Source organism: Chenopodium quinoa, unplaced genomic scaffold (genome assembly GCF_001683475.1).
Source record: "Chenopodium quinoa cultivar QQ74 unplaced genomic scaffold, ASM168347v1, whole genome shotgun sequence".
Classification (NCBI taxonomy): Eukaryota; Viridiplantae; Streptophyta; class Magnoliopsida; order Caryophyllales; family Amaranthaceae; genus Chenopodium; species Chenopodium quinoa.
Window position 1 is genome coordinate 1,713,234 of NW_018745584.1, and position 12,277 is coordinate 1,725,510.

The 12,277-nt window shown below is 35.3% G+C and overlaps 1 pseudogene; it reads left to right on the plus strand.

Annotated features, from left to right (window-relative positions):
- Window positions 1-451: 451 nt before the first annotated feature.
- Window positions 452-5,509, plus strand: LOC110716424 (annotated as a pseudogene).
- The last annotated feature ends 6,768 nt before the right edge of the window (window positions 5,510-12,277 follow it).

The window sequence follows — 12,277 nt, forward strand, 5'->3', positions numbered from 1 at the left end:
TTTACCCCATATTGGGGACACGTACACGTTAATTTATTACAACAAAATTAATTCTCTCACATCAGAGAAAACACCTGATATTGGGATAAAAGAAGATCTACTTTTACTTTCCACTTTTTTACTCCGAACACTTTCTAACTTGATCGTCGGAGGCGGATTTTCGACCAACCGGAGTTTCCGTTGTTAATGTTTAATGCTCTGTGTTTTCTCCATTTGCAATTAAACATATACAATGGTTCTGAAACTTTTTGCAAGAAAGTTCTAATTTATTTGGTTTCAAATGCCATCAACCATCCAAATTAGAGGGCCTTTGTTACACCCAAAAATTAAATTTTTTACTTTTCTTGCTTGACTTTGACCCATTGAGCAAGTAAAATGAACCTTATAAATATGTTAAAGGCTTTGGTCAGGCGATGGTAGCAGCTAAAGGTGGGCTGGATTTAATCAAAGGCCCAAGATGAAGAAAGGACCGACTTGGAGGCAAAAGAAGACAATTTGATTTCAAAAGAGAGTTGGAGCTAGAAGTGTAACTGCAAAACAGTTACTGAAGTAAACCATAACCACTCTAATTTATCTATAAATAGTTACTGCAATTTCTTAGCTTTTTTCTAAGCTTTTTTAGTTTTTTTTCCTTGGCTTAATAGTCAAGCGATAGTCTAGTTTTCCTTATCATGTATTGAAGATCGTTCATCTTTTCCAATTATATGAACATGGAGATAACCTTTCTTTCAACTTATACAATTGTATACCTGACTTTATCATTTAATTAATAGAGAGCATCTGTATCTTTTGTCATATGTTTATCTACTCATTTCTTTAAGCAATCTTACTTGTTTAATTTCTTTGGGAAGCTTCCTTATTGTTTGTTTTTGTTACGTTAGCAAGGTTATCAATATTTTGAAACCAGTAATTCTAGAGACAGTTTCTAATACTATAGAACAATATAGGATATTTGACTAGTTGACAAATTATAATATTTGCCTCAGGTGCACATGTACATGTGAGTCTTCGATAGAAAACTACAGTACTTTTTTTAATACACGGGGCATAGCCAAAAACTAGTTCTAATTCAAAAATAAATAAATTAAAAAAAAAAAAAAAAAAAAAAAGCGATCTCCTACATTTGAAAAACAAAACGGTCACCGGCTTAAACAAATTCGGCGGAAAAATAACACAAAATTTCAGTCACTCACTCATTTACTCAAACCCACATCCATCCAACGGTCACCTGTTTTCTTCTCTCAACTCAGGCATTCATCTTTCTTCTCTTCAAATTTCTTTTGTCTCATTTTTGTTTGCTCAAGTTTTCTTCTAATGGCGAGAAATTTGAAGTCATTAACCCCTGCAAAATCGGCAAAATCGAGCATCGAAGTATCCAAAGTTCGAGTAATTGTTCGAGTACGCCCGTTTCTCTCTCATGAAATTGCATCAAATAACGAAGTTTCAGTTCCATGTGTCTCGACTTTGACTGATAATGGTGGGTTGGATTCTAATCATGAAGTTTCCATTCAACTTAAAGATCAAGAAACCAGGTTAGGGTTTTTAATTTACTGGGATTTTGACAAGTTTTTTATTGCTGAGAATTTTATAAAGTTATAATTCTTGAAATTATGCTTTCAGTCGACAAGAATGGTACAAGTTGGATGGATTTTTTGGGGAAGAAGATGATAATGTTGTAAGGATTTTCGAAAAAGAAGTGAAGCCGTTAATTCCTGGGATTTTTCGTGGGTGCAATGCTACTGTCTTTGCTTATGGTGCTACTGGTAGTGGAAAGACTTATACTATGCAGGTACTCAATTTCTGTGCTTGTTATTTTTTTTCCAGAAAATATTTAGGTTTTTAGAATGAATATACCATTGATTAAATGTCGCCTGAGACATAGCTTGTGTTGAATTCGTTGAATGCTAAATTATTTCACGCACTTGGGAGTACCTATAACACGTCCTCACGCTTGGACACGAGCGGGACTTTGTCTACTTCATGTATGAATATATTGTGTGGAGCTCTGTTTTAGGTACTCGTGGGTGCACGTGTAGACTTAATTTATTGATGGTCATTAATTAGGAAGGCAAAGATATATGTCATTGTTAGAGCTTAGTGATGTTTAGGCCAAAGTTAATAGGACCAGGGATTTGAGGGATATTTATATAACTTGCCATGATTAATTACTTCTATTTAAAACTTTTTACTGTATGTTTTTTTTATGATCATAGTACACGGAGTGTAAACTTAGAAAGAGAACTGATATGTTAATGTTATGTTTTTGGGAAATTGAAAAGATGACATAATGAAATTAAACTATTATAATAGTCATCATGTGCCAGTGTTGCTCATTATTGTGAAAATTTATCATATTATTTTTTCTAGTTTCTTTATTCTCAATCAACTTGTAAACGATATGAATGCTTTATGAACTTTTTTATAATGTAAATAAGATGAAGTGTGATAGTTTTTCTAGCTTTCCAGTGTCCCAAACACACAAAAACTATCAAGATAAGTAGGCTCAAGCATTCCTATGTCCTTTTATTGGAATTACATTTGTCGGAATTTGGTGCAGGGGACTGATACGAAACCAGGACTTATGCCACTAGCCATGTCAACAGTTTTATCCATGTGCCAAGCTACAGGAAACATTGTCGAGATATCATATTATGAAGTGTATCTAGATAAGTGCTATGATCTCTTGGAGCTCAAAGAAAACGAGATCTCAGTGTTAGATGATAAAGAGGGGCAAATCCACCTAAGAGGACTGTCTCGAGTCTTGGTGTCTTCAATGTCCGAGTTCCATGATGTGTTTGCTCGTGGCATCCAAAGACGTAAAGTTGCTCATACTGGTCTCAATGATGTTTCGAGTAGGAGCCATGGAGTGCTTGTAATCACAGTTTCTAAACCTTTTGATCAAGGACTGGAGATCAGCATTACTGGGAAGCTGAACCTTATAGATTTAGCAGGTCAAAGAACTATAATGAAGTATATCATTTGTGTGTGATTGATTTTCCTCTATTTTTAAATGTATGTGATTTTTCTATCAGGTAATGAAGACAACAGAAGGTCTGGTAATGAAGGAACCAGGTTGCAAGAGAGTGCTAAGATCAATCAGTCACTGTTTGCTTTATCGAATGTCATATATGCTTTGAATAACAACAAGCCCCGGGTTCCATATAGAGAGACCAAGTTGACTCGCATACTGCAGGATTCTCTTGGGGGGACAAGTCGTGCACTGATGGTAGCTTGTCTGGTATGGAGCTGAATAACAAAATAATGTTTAGAGTCTGTGAATACAATTTCTGTTTGAGTTTTAATTGTAGAAAATGATTTTTGTATGCAAGGCTGCAACTTTCTGGACTCGGTCAAATCTAACCATTGGTGGGATATATTATGGATTTGTTACATATGTAGTCGTTAATTGATTTAATGATAGCATATTTTGATTGCTCTTTTTAATTTGCGGCAGAATCCACGTGCTTATCAAGAGGCAGTCCATACTGTTAGCCTAGCAGCTCGCTCTCGACATGTCTCCAATGTAATTTCCAAAGCACAAAAACAAGAAACCCCAAAGGTAAAGATTGATATAGAAGCAAAGTTGCAATCATGGCTTGAATCTAAAGGAAAGGCAAAGAGTTCTCAAAGAAAGATAGCATTTGGTTCTCCCTTTTTCCTTAAGTCCCCTGGTAGCATTAGTTCTATGAAGAAACAAGCAGTACCACCACATAGCTCTTCAAAGGCAAAAGTTGCAAATCAAGGTGTCACTGTGAAAGACAGGTGAAGTTGATAGGATGCCTTTTTTAACTGAGTGTTTAATCACTATGTCGAAATGTCTTGCTAATTTGCATGTTTTATTGTTCAGTTTCTTGTCTGTGCCTCAAAGGAAATTGTTTGCCCCTGAAGCTGCATCTGAATCTTGCAAAGTTGATGTGAGTATTCCATATGAAAATTTATTACTTCCAATTCAATTTATATATTTTCATCCTCTTCTCTGCATATGCAAAATGCAGTAAGATTGGAACCAATTTTTTCAGCTAAATACTCATTTACTTCATTTACACATCTGCACAGTTATTGCAGAGTGTTTGTGTTCATGAATTAGAGGGTTTGAAAGACTTAAGCCTGAATGAAACAGAAGTTCTGACAGTGCTTGAAGATAGGCAGTTCAACAACAAATCAACACTACAAAAAACTTGAGGACTCTCACTGTGTCTTTTATGAGGTCTGCTCAAGTCCTCGGTTTATCACAAATTCAATGCAAGTGTTAGGTTTTAAATTATGTATTACATATTATAATTCTCTATAGCTTTCAAGTAATTACAATTTATCTGACAGCTGAAGGACCCTGTTGCTGAGGATAGTATACATCAATCAATGATGAATTCAACCAGTTTTGAATCAACAACCTGTTTGCCTGGTACTATTCTTGTGCTTGATTATCGTCAACTTCAATATATATCTTTTTTTGCTTTTCAGTATTATTTTTCTGCTCAGAAGAATGAATTTTAGTACACATTGACTACAGATGAGCTTCTAGAGGATGATGAAAGGGCAAATATTAGAGCAAACTTGATTCAATCACCGCCTAACAGGCCCAAAAAAAATAGCATGTCAGAGTCCACTGAGGAAAGCTCTTTCCCCGGTTGATTCCAATATAACTAGACTGCCAGTCGAGGAAGTTTCATCAAGAGACAACGTGCTCTCACTACTATTTGAGTCGAGTGCTCCAAAAACTCCTTTTGTTGTGACTCGTGAAAAGTTTCAAGATTTTGGCACTCCACTAGATAAATTTAATGCACGTAGCTCTAATATGAAGGTACTAGAGCTATATCAGTTCTACATACTCTGCAGATGTATCATTAACTTTGCTAAACCAAGAATACTATTTCATGTTTTTCAGAGCTATTTAGCCCAGGAGTATATTGATTTCCTCAATACTGCAACAAGGTACTGCTATCCAGAATCTTATTCTTGAATTTAAAATTTTTGCCAGTTTTAGTCTTGTAGATGTTTGACCATTTTTATTTTCAATTACCTGGTAGGGAGGAACTTGTGGAACTGAAGGTATGTGTACATTTAAGATTCTTAATTAACAATATGTTCTCGTGGTTTTCTGAACAAAGTGGATATGTTTTTGTTTAATTTGTATGAATTCAGGGCATTGGAGTAAAGAGGGCGGAGTACATCATCGAGCTTAGAGAATCCAGTCCATTGAAATCGGTAAAAAGATCTTCAAATTTGATATAGTTGTTTTCTTCATTGCTTTGAGAATTTCAACAAATTCAGTATTTTTACCATTTGTTACAGCTGAATGATCTGGAGAAAATTGGTCTTTCATCAAAGCAGGTTAATATTAATACATTGTTATTTTTTTGTTTCTCTTGATTAATATGTAAAGCCCTCTTTCTTGGCTCACAAATATAATATGGATCACTCTTTTTTTTACATCCATATACAGGTCCAACACATGTTTAGCAAAGCTGCCAAGGATATATTTGCATGAAAAGACATGCAAAGTGGTTGAAGCTGTAAAGATTCTTGTATATCAGGCTTGCAGACGTCAATGTTTGCATAATTTTATCTTGTACATCATCCATGGCTGAGAAATGTTGCTCTTGATCATTTATATCTCTTGTTTTTATAATCTGTGTGGAATTCTGTAAGACAATTTGTTGTACATATGAATATATTCCTTGAATAGCTCGAGTTTAAAGCATTTTTAAATGCGGTGTAACTTGTTATACTTTGGTATTGTTATTACATCAAGTACTCCCAAAAGCTGTGGATTGAGGCATTTGAAGTCTCTTTTGAAGTCACTTATTTTCGATAAAAATCCTCAAATTAATTTCTATCATGCGATTTTATCTGACACCAAGGTTGAATAACAACTTTTGATGAACAGATTTCAATACACAATGCTTTTACTACATAACATATATATAACGCTGATGGACCGTGATCTCAATGAGAAACGTTGGAGGGAGTGATTGGATGTGACAAAGGGATATGGCAAATCTAGTACTCGTACTCTCTAAGGGGCATTTGGTAGCAAATTAGTAAATGTAAGGGAATGGAAACAAAATTAGGAGGGGAAAGGGTAATATATAGTGTTATCCTTACTAGTTGTTTGGTATTACTAAGGAAACGTAAACGTTTACAACCAATCCGTTTCCTCTTGTTTGGCATAGATAACTTGAAAACAAATAGCTTTCCTTATATTTTTTGTTGTCTTTGCTAACTTTTGCTACACATAATGCAATGTAGAACACCACTAATTACCATAATATGTCAAATATTAGATATAGGCAAAGTCACATAAATTATTGATTACAAAAGCATTGAAATTCTTGCATTCATAAAAAATAAAAATAAAAATAAAAAGTATTCAAAATCTGTTGAAACATTAACGCCATAACAACTTAGGATAAAACTGTCTACTTCTTCTTAAGAAGATCAATCGCATATTGTTTCTTCATAGTAGTTGGAGCTTGATAGAAGATACGGAGCTTATGTTCTTCCGCCATGAGAATTGTAGAAACCTCTAAAGCCTCGGATGGAGAAATGCCATCTAACTTCATCACCTCGTCCAAAGCCTTGTTCACTTTTTCATCCATCCTTTGCTCCCTTTCTTCCGCTTTAGACCATGCACTAGCCATAGTCCCGAGATTAACATTGATATTTTCAAATATCATCCCAAAATTGTTGGATACATCATGGAGGGAGGCCACCAAATCATCATCATCATTCCTACACAAACTCTTCAAATCTACCTTGTTCTTTCCTTTCACCTTAGTCTCCTTCGCCTTTATAGAGCGTTTTCTGGATTGAGTAGTAGAATCACTTGCGGAAGAATGAATTGTAGAAGCCTTCACTTTTGCCATTTTTGAAGGAGTTATATGATCATCCTCTATCTTCATGGGGCGTTTTCCGGATTGACTTGTAGAAGAATAAGTGTCCAAATGAGTAGAATTCACATCATCTTCTTCATCACTCTCGACATTAAATGGTTGCTTATCAATCTCTTGATCCATATCTTCTATGGCATCAACGAATGACTCACTTACATCTCCGGTAGCATTGTCTTTTGCATATATATCTGCTAGAGTTTCATAATGAACGAATGGAACTCCAAACAACCCCTTAGCTTTTTTATGAGTCTGCCATATAAGAGAATGCAACAACTCAAAACATGAAATTCAGAACTGAACTAGGCAACTGATGTCAGTAGGCTGAAATAAAACAAAACAGGACATGGAAGTTGTAAGCAATATAATTATTAACTCCTGCAAATATTATCAGTAAACAAGACAAGACATGGAAACTGATGATAAATTATTATCAGTAAATATAGAGGAATTAACAACACAAATCTGCAAGAATTTACTAAATCTCTGCATTTTTTATTCCTAACTCACAATGTAGCCAAACCTTTATTCACAGTAATAATCTTACCTTGTAAAAGTTAAATCAACTAATACAAAGTTAGAGATAGTACAAATTAATAACACCCACCAGCCTTGTTGAAAAAGTCAGAAACTCCAACCGAATTTCACACTGATCCGCTCCATTCCCCTTCCTGCCGCCTTTCCCTGCACGTTGCCTCTAACCCCTAGCTGACCACCTGCCCCTTTCCCCCTGTTACCTGAACTGCAAGGTATAGATAATTTAGGCATGCACCTACTAGAGCAAGGAAATAAACAAGGATTTTTGAAATAAAACACTGCATATTTCAACTGCATTAAAGCAAGATTTTTGAAATAAAACAATCCATATTTCAACTGCAATCTTAACAGAGAAGTCAAGTTATTATCTGAGAAGTCTATTAGTATGTAAATTGTCCTATGATAGTTTAACAATCCAATCAATCAAGGATTACAACTATGCTATCAAACAATCACAAGTAGCACATCACTAGTAGACATTATTCTGAGAGCAGAAACAAAGAGGAATGAAATAGCAGTTCATACCTTCACCCATTCATCGTACACGGCCTTGTCTACTTGCATCAATTTCTTTTCAGCATCCCTGGTGGATAGCATTTCCGCAAATGCACTATATTTCTCCGACCAATGCTTGATCCTCGACTCAATGTGGGGAACCGCTCTCAAGCCACAATTAGGAAGTACACCATTGATCATCTCTTCCAACTTATTCATGTAACCATTCTTAAACCCATTCTCACACTTCCACTTTGGATCACAACTCAACTCATGCAAATACCTTATTAGAACCGCATTTTCTTCATACGTCCAATACCTTTTTTTTTTACCTCTTCCATTGCTTGCCTCACCCTTAGCTTGACTAGCCTCCATCTGAAAAAATTGTAGATTAAAAGGCATAATAAAACTTAACAGAACAAATTACAAGGCAGATTATAATATAACTGACATAACAGATTACAAGGCATATTAGACATAACTAAAACTGAAAAGATTAGAAGGCATGTTAATTAGAACTGAACAAAATAGATTACAAGGCTGAAGAGAATGAACATAACAGATGTACTCGAAGAAAAAAAAAGAAAAAAAATCATACATTTTGTGCTATTGACCATGTTTACCTCTCATCCTCCAATCATTAAACATATCTTGGGCTAATTCGTTTCTAAAATTAGCCCAATGATCCGAAGTAACAACACTTGTAATAAATTCCCTTTCATCATCGGAATCACTTTCGGAATCATCATTGGATTCATTCAATTCATCTTCGTTTATGTCATTCGTAGGCATGAATTTTCTAATTAGATTATGTAATAAGAAACAAGCCATTACGATACGTCTGTGAGTTCTTATAGGGAAAAATGAAGGACTTCTAAGAACACTCCATCTTCCTTTAATTAGGCCGAAACATCTCTCAATCACATTCCGCGCCCTAGCATGTTTCATGCTATAAAACTCCTCGGCACTTCGGGTTGTTGATCCATCCATTCCTTTAACTGGTATCTTTGACCTCTATATGAGCAAGAAAGCCCTCACAATTTGTATATCCCGCATTAACCAAATAATAATTACCTTCAAAGTTATTAAAGAAAAGGATTACTACCTACCAAAACTAACAAAACTTATACACTCACAAAAGAATGAGCTTCACTTACCTCGAGGTACCCTAAAATCGTTTAGTCTGGAGAGAGCATTGCAAAGTATACGCATATCATGGGCCGAACCTTCCTAACCAGGAAGAACATAAATAAATTTCATATTGGGTGCACAAACACCTAATACATTCATAGCAATTATTCCTTTTCTTGTTCTATACTTTGGTCGTTCTTGTGAAGGCACATTTACATTAATGTAAGTCCCATCTAATGCCCCTAAACAATTCTACAAAAATAGGAAAAATATTACTTACAAACAAGCAAAAATAAGAGAATCCTAGCAAAATTTAGGGGCTTAGAAAAAACAAATACCTTGAAAGATTTCCACCTTTCATCTTCACAATCATCCGATATTGGTATGGGATTGTAAAGTAGTACTTCATGCAGCTTGAGAAAATCCCTTAGACAATGGTGAAATTGTCGGCTCACGGTTTCTCCACTTCTAAAGAAGTATTGTCCAATAGACGTATTCTTCTTATGGTGAGCCAACGTGTATAAAAACATGGCTACTATCACTTGAAGTGACATGTTTTTTTGTTCCACTCAAACCCCCCAATGTCTCTAAGCATCTCACAAATAATATTGAAAGTTCTTCTATTAATGCGAAGCTCACTCTTGCATGTCACATCACTCTCCTTATAAAGCCCTCTCAATACTAACATTCGTAACATTTTTTTGTTTCTTTTCCTTTCTTTTAATTGAACACCCCTTATTGTAACAACACACATCATATGCCACATCCAATTCATCATCAAAATAATAATAACCATTGAAATAACTAGTTGTACTTGTTTAAACTTTTTCTTCCTTATGGAACGCATAAGTCGAGGCATTGTAGAAACCTTGAAAAAAAATCAGTCCAAAAAATGTACAATAGTATCAATATACACTTTCACAAACAACATCATTAACTAGCAAATAATTTCTAAAAAATAACCCCATATGATGATAACACAAGCAGTAGCAAAATAACGCAAGACATTAATAGCATTAATAAAAGTGCTACATGATTGACATATATAAACTTTGTATTCCTGAAGTACTTTTGATATGTTCTTTGAAACATATCAAAACATGGCTATGCAAGGTGAATCTACCCAGAAATTTGCGAATAATAACTTAATTAAATTGAAAATAATAAAAATCAGAATGATACAGCCACATATCAATCAATGTATACCATCAAATTGGGGGGAAACACAAAAATAGCCAACAATTGCATGCAATAATAGCAATACATACCATCAAATTCAGCAGAATATCAACAAAAGAGAAAAGAAAACTTCAATCGAACAAGCAAGTAAAGAAATCAAATTAAAAAGCTAAATTGATATCATATAAACCCTAGAAATTGAACAAGCGAAAGTGAAGAATTTACCGTACTTGAGATTCTAGAATTCTGTAGATTTTAGGTAGAAAACTGAAAATTTTGGAGCGAAATCAAGAGAATTACAGTTTTCTTGGGAGAATTTTCAGAAAAATTGTTGATCAAAGTTGGGAATTCTGTTGAACGAGAGGAGAGAGGAGAAAGAAAAGTTGTTTCCCTTATTTTACTCTGGAAACGTTATTTGTTTCCCCTTATTTTACTGAGGAAACAAAATAATGGAAACGATTAGAGCCAGGAAACGGTTTTTGTTTCTTTAGCCGTTAAACAAACACATTGTCAGGGAAATGGTAATTGATTCCGTTTCTAACTCTACCAAACACCCCCTAAAATTCAAAATTGTTGGTGTTATGTCTGCTGAATTGATTGCGATAAGAGAAGTGTTCGATTATAAACTCGACTATTCCATTGATCATATAAATAGCGGTTACAGTGATGACTTAGGAATAAGCTGAACGATAGAGATATATTTTACGTAAAATAATATCCTTGATCTATAATGAGTTTATTTGAACAATATTCACTACCAGGATTAGCTACAGACTGGGAAAGGAAAATTAATTTTTTGGAATTCAAAGCAGATGCGTAAGTGCTTAAGTATATGCTTGACATTGGACAATACTACATTGCAGCTTATACTGATCATGAGCTTTGGGTGGTCATAATGGATGTTGTTAAGTTGCTGCTACAAAGAGACTGGCAACGACTAGTCTTCACGCGAAGAGAACTGCAAACTTCATTGCTCACGGCCTCGCATAGTATGTAAAGGGCCAATCTGAAAAGAAGGTTTATCACTTCATGACACAACACAACATTGAATAACTTACAACCTGGAACTCCTCAACAAATAGTTGGAAATCACTTTGATTGGCTTCATTCAAACCAATCATTTTGAGTGGCTTCTTGTTCTTTCAAACCAAGCAAAACATCCTCGACCAACCCAATCGGGTTATCTTTTCTGTATTGAACCTTATTTTGCTCATGCTTGGAAGCTATGAAAGGGACTTTTTATTTATAAGTTACTTTTGTTCCAGGGATGACCCGACAACCCGTAACCAAGATCCGTGAAGACCCAATCGCCCAGCTAAGCACCTACACAGGAAAAAAGGATTAGCTAATCCCAGGGTGAATCCTGGAATAACCACTCCGATGGCAAAGTCAGAAAGTGTTTAAGAAGAAGAAGAAGATAAGGTATTAAGAGAGAATAAGAGAGAGAGAGAGACAGAGAGAGAGAGAGAGAGAGAGAGAGAGAGAGAGAGAGAGAGAGAGAGAGAGAGAGTAATAAATGCTACCTTTCAATGAAGGATTAACTTTCTTATTTATAGTGGATCTAACTGCCAGGTGGCTGCATGCCATGCAAGTGACATACATGTCAGGTGTTGGTCGTCTGACGCCACGTGTTGTTCGTAGGACGACCGTTGCATATGCCATTATGAGTGTATACCAATATGGTCATTATGATTCGTAGAAGGAATTCGTGCATTTTTTAAAAGGGTTGATATCGGCATTATTTTACCCGTTATCGGTATCTCCCCATACAACTAGCCCCCCAAGTGAGAACGTCTGTGAAACTGATTTTCTCACTTTTAACGTGGTCAACCAATTGAGCCCTATGAAGCTGAGTTTTCCACTTAAATTTAGCCTTTTCAACCTTTGGGGATTGAGTTTTTCCACTTAAAAAATCGCTGGTTTGGCCCTCAAGTGAGTTTGCCTGCCAAATGCAGATAAGCCTCACTTTCTAACCAGACTAGGAGTAAACCCCCCAAGTGAGCGATAAGCCTCACTTTATAATCAGGCTGCGAACAAAAAATCTT